This window comes from Amblyomma mixtum, chromosome 3 (genome assembly GCF_055824585.1).
Source record: "Amblyomma mixtum isolate Tamu chromosome 3, ASM5582458v1, whole genome shotgun sequence".
Taxonomy (NCBI): domain Eukaryota; kingdom Metazoa; phylum Arthropoda; class Arachnida; order Ixodida; family Ixodidae; genus Amblyomma; species Amblyomma mixtum.
In genome coordinates this window covers 68627755-68633311 of record NC_143014.1, presented here as the reverse complement: position 1 = coordinate 68633311, position 5557 = coordinate 68627755, and positions in this window count along the sequence as shown.

Here is a 5557-nt window from a genome sequence, read left to right as displayed (position 1 = left end):
CATTTGAGGGCTGAGGCGGCGGTCTGGCAAAAAAAGTCAAACAGGTATTCTTCACGCACCCTTGTCAGCCTCAGAGATCTGTGGTGCTTCACACCTATTTCATCATCGCGCTTGTACTTGCGAGAGTGGCCTGTGACGTCGACACCTGTACTTTAGTTATTGATATACCCTAAAAGAGCTTTGTTTTCAGAAAGAGTTGTGTTTTTCAGTTTAGAAAATGGTATTCTATCGAAACAAGGCAACTTTGTTTTCTCCTCATTGTCCCTTTAAGAGTAAGTTAAGAGTTATTGTATGGTGAAAGAAACAACAGTGTCCCTGTCTCCTAAGTGATGCTCAAAGCGGACCCCAGGCCGCTGAAGGGACCCATGAACGCTATCGTGCCATGCCCTTAAGGCAGAGCTTAAGGGTCCCCTCTATTCTTTTTCTTGTACTTTTTAATCAATTAGATTTTAGGTATAAAATAATTGCACTATTAATTTTCCACTGATCAACCCCCCCCCCCCCCACACACACACACACACCAAATAAAGTAAGAGTTAGAAACATTCCCCTATGCTTTCCTTAGTTTCGGTTACTGCTGACATCCTTCATTTGTTAGCTAACACGAAGTTACTTTAGAATAGTAATCGCACACACTGCATGGTTGCGCAACTGTACTGCCAGACAAGAAAGTTTTGTCCCTGAGGAAGCGCATACACCCTAATAAGTCAAGGCACATTAGCCTTGCGGCATGAGAAATAAGAAATTTCCTGAAGAGCCCCGACTTCACAAGATGCGGAGGAAAGCGGCGGTGTCTCGTGACTAAACCATTTCCTGTTTGCATTATTGCGTATCTGGTATCGCAACCACGCTACTTCCCGCAGCCTTTGAGCACTGGCAGATGCGAAGCTTATTTTAGGCCCTGGAATAAGGGCACGGAGTGAGTAAACCAAGAAGCGAGTCTCGAGCGGCAGTTTCAGTTCTCTTAATTAATTAATGACTTTTGCGGGCCGCCCGCGATGCAGCCCGAAGATTGGGCAACGAGGATGCCCGCGCGCTGAAGTTGGGGCTCGGAGTTCCCGAGACGCCGGTGATGCTTCGTGTATATATATCGCGTGCCTTTGGGCACCGCCGAGACCGTATCTCGCGATGGGAGCTCTCTACCTCCGCGCTGCACACCTGCGTCGGAACGAAGAAGCTCAATTTCGTAACGCGCCGGGCCGGGTGCAGACGGCACGGCCGTATAGCGGCGCTCATTTGTCAAAGGGCCGACGTGAAGCACCAACCGGCATCCGGAGGCTGACGTTTCTTCTTAGGGCGCCTTTCACTCACCGCTGGGAACTCGAAACTGATGCAAGAAAAACCCCGGCGACCGCCGCGGGACGGAAGAAAAAAATGAAGTGGAAAAGAGAAGAGCGGCAGCCGTGGCAAAAGAAACATAGAAACGCACGTCTCGGAGGCCGCGTTACGAGACCTCGTCGTCGCGATAGGCTATCCGGTGCAAATGCAAACCAAATGTTTCTGGAGCAGCAGCCGGGCCGTCCTATCGGCGTCCTCATCCGGACGTCGCGCAGCCAACGACTATTCTTCACGTCGCCATCGCGCCCCGTGTCCGCGCAAGTCGCGATAAGGATTCCCGGGAGCCACCAGGACCGGTGCAGGAGGGGAAGGCGGCTCCCATGCGGGAGAGAGGCCGCGCTCCAAATACTGCTACGCCCCGACGCAGCATCTGTGCCGGGCCCCTCTTAATGATTTGTGGGATCCCGGGGCCCGGGCCGGGGCTGGGCGCTGGGCCGCGCTACTCCTCGGGGCCAGATTATCGCGCACGATCATCTGACGTCTGTCATTAGGCGTCGCGAGGGCGCGCGCGCCGTCGTCTGCGCAGGCGACGAGGCGGCCCTGCGGAGCCCGGCGCCCCAAGGCTCATTAGCCCGAGGTCCGTTTCCCGGGAAAGAAGAAGAAAGGCCGGCAAGGGCGCGCTTTGTGCCGAGCAGAGGCGCACAAGAGGCGCCTTTCTTGTCCCGACGCAAATTGAGGCCTAATTTGTGTCCCGGGAGGCAGAAAGAGCGCGCAGCTCGCCAACTGACGTCTGAGATTTCCCGGTGACGCATTAGCGAGCGCATTACGGGCCGCATCTATGTAAACCTGCAGCGAGAGGGGAAGCGTCTGCCGGGAAGAAATGAGATCCGCAAAGTTACCCCGCGCTTTCTTCTGCTTCCCCCGTCTCGCGCCGCGAGGGGCGCCCGCCTCGTTCGCGGTCCTTCTAAGGAGCTGCTGCGCCCGCGGAGTCTCCAGGGAAGAAGCGCTCCCGCCGCAGCCCGGACCACCTGAGCCACGCCGACCGGCTGCGAAGGAACTTCCGGCGTTGAGCCAGACTCGCGACGCCTGCATTCTCTCACACCGTCCCAGTGCCAGTTGCGATGGGTCATTTTTCGTGCCCCCGTTTGCCCAGGAACAATGTGAAATCTCTGCTTAGCGTGTCTGCGAGTCACTGACAATGACACTTTAGTGGAACTGTCGACCTGCTGTTTGGCGCAATGCACGTTGTCGCGTTTGTCGCGAGGGCAAAAATAAAACACAGAAGAGTGCCTAAAGCCGCATGTGCTCAGAAGTACACGGTAGTGACAACAGGCATCAGCTATATACCTTGGTATTAGAAATATATTCGGTCAGGTGAAGAGCGAGAATCCTGCACACAATGTACGATCAAGCAGTCCGTAGCACGTACGCGAATCAAAATGAACAAATAGAGGATCCCATGAAAGGTCATCTTGTGTTCTTTTGCGTGCGTCGTGATTTGAAGTTAAAACTGAAATCATGAGAGATTGACATACTATATAGAGCCTTCTTCACAGTGAATTCACCCACAGTCAAGATAAGCTTCATACATGAGACAGGTCGACAATACAATCTTTAGGTTGTATTGACTTTGTATTGTATTGGTAGAAAGGACAATCTTTCTTTGGTAGTTCGGGACCGCGCTGGAAACAACTGCACCATTTTAAAGAATTGAAGCGGAATCAAGATTTGCGTTCACTATAGAAAGCACGCCACTCGAAGAAGAGGTTCGAGAACACGTCTCCCTTTATCCGACATCAACAACATCCGCCATTCACCACGGGCAAATCACGGGAGCAACAGAGCCCGTTTAGAATTTGCCACAATGAGGGGTTCCCCTTTTGTTTGCTCTCCTTCCCCCCCTCGAAGCGCGCACCTCCGGGCAGGAAGCGTCGCGAATGAAATGAAGGCACTTAATCCGCCAGCGTGTCTAACTGCTCGGCCGAAGCGCGTCAGGCTCCCGGAAGCCAGGCGTATTGGGAGCTCCTCATGCGCGATCTGGGTGACCACACTGGCGTGCGGACATCGCTCAGCTGCAGCAACAATGCGGCTGCAGAAAGCCGGGGAAGGATAAAAGGGGACGGAGCTACGATCCAGGTCGGTGACATCACAGCGCCGCCCATCCCCGTGCATATATACACCGGGCTGCACACCACTCGGCGCTGGTGCGGCGACGGCGGGGTGGCCCGCGCCCCGCCGGGGTAATCGGACAGAAAATCGCGGCAGCCGCGCAAGGAGCTGTGAACATTCAACTGTATCATCGCAGCCCTGAACTGACACCGCTCTCTCCTTTCTGGGCGGGGGCTGCCTCGGCCCGGCTCCCGTGCGCGCGAGGTTTGTCTGTCCGTAAGCAATGAAGATGAATGGCGGACCAAGGCGCAGCCGGGCGCGCGCCCGGTAGCTCTCTCAGGAATGCGGCGGCGGCGGCGGCGACCAGCTCCCTGTGGCGGAACGCTGCTTGCCACTGCGGCGAATCGTGTAACACCGGCCGGCACCATTGCGCGCACTGCAGCACGGTTGGCACGGTGGCCTCGCGTCCTCCTCGCGGCAACGAGCCGTACGCTATACTGCACCAGGGAGCGCTCGCGTGTATGCCACAGTGCGTCCCTCGCGCGTCGCTGCATGGATTCAATTTCAGTAAAGTGCGAACGTTTTATTGTGTCATCGGCGCCTTCACGTCATTGCGATTCATTAAAATGCAAATCACGCTGCGGGCCACGCGACCGCGTCGTTGCAAACAGACCGAAACGATGTCGCGCCTGCAAAGCGACTGCATTCAAGACGCATCAACTGTTGTTGAGTTTTTCAGTTTTGTTTCTGATACGTGTGCCAAGCTTAGCTTTGTGAATAGCATATGAGGGCAGCTGACTGCATGGTTGTCGAATGCACAGTCTGGCGCTTGCTGTTACCACATCGTGCGAGATTCTCGGTCGTTCGTCGGCTGCGTGCTATGAAACGAAGCTACCTCACCGAAAGTTGCTGCAGCCTTTCTTTCTCGCTTTTTCGCCCGCTTGTCAATTAATGTCTTGGGATACGTGCGCGGCTCACCTTCAGCACGTGTTTTGACCGAAAGTCCACCCCACAATGACAGAGACTGCTTTGGCGCTGGTAATGTTTAAGCGCTCACGCACTACCTCTCGAGGATGGCCATAGGTGAAATTGGCCACAGAATTCGCTTCATCTCTCTTGATTCTGTTTGCCTCGGCTAGTTCATTTCGGTACATTGTGCTCGCGCATCGCCCATTCATCGACATAGCAGCTTCCCCGCAGTGTCGCGGGTAGGCCCGATAGGCGACGGCGGCAATTTGAGGCCAGAGCAGGCGTCGCCCGAGCCCAGAGTCGGCCATGCAAGCAGCGGGCGACAACAGAAAACGAGGGACTCGAGCGGGCCGGCTGCGAACGCTCGTCCGTGCAAGCGCAATTAGCAACGAACTAATTAAAGAAGCAAATGAGACTCGTCGCGGGTCGTGATATATTCAATTAAGCGGGCCCTGCTGTCCTTCCGCCCCAGCAGTCTCGCGGCAGCGGACCCATGCACGCGCGCGCGCGCCATTTTCTTGGTGGCTGCGACCGCCGCGCGCGCTTGCTCGCTTGCTGCTCGCCGCATTAGGCCCGGAGAGGGTCCGGTGCGCGTCGGCAATGAGCGGAGGGCCCTAACGGCGTCACCGCGGTCGCTGCTGCATCCAGCGCTTTAGCGGCGCGCTACATAATTGAACGGCCCCTCGGCTGGCTGGCTCCGGCAGCCTTGTTTGTTTTAGCCGCGGTGGCGCTTGCTTACTGCGCGTCCCGCTCCCCGGTCTCTTCGCACCCGGCCGCTCGTCGACGGCTCCCGGAGTTCACGCGTGAAACGAGCTGAGGTATTTTCGAAACAAAGTTGGTTGTCGGAGCAGTTTAGAAAGAACAATCTGGTCGCCGGCAGCTTGGTGTTTTGTTTTCCCTCCACCGCGCCGCTGTACGCACTGACGGCCGCGCCTGCGCTTGCTGCTACTGTTTGTAATTCTCTCGTTACAGTTGGCTTTCTCTCTTCTTGTCGGGCACTCGCGAGGACTGCGCGGCTGGTTGTCTCGTGGCAGTTGAACTTGCCGCGTGATGTATGGCCGGCTCGGGAAAGGAAGCATGTTTGGGATGCCTGTCTCGTTCTCGCCGCGCTGCCGAGGAGCGCGCTCGTCGAGAGCTCGCGAGGAGGGGGAGGCGCGATGACGACAGCGAGTGGTCGGGCGCGCGCGCTCCCCGGCGGCGT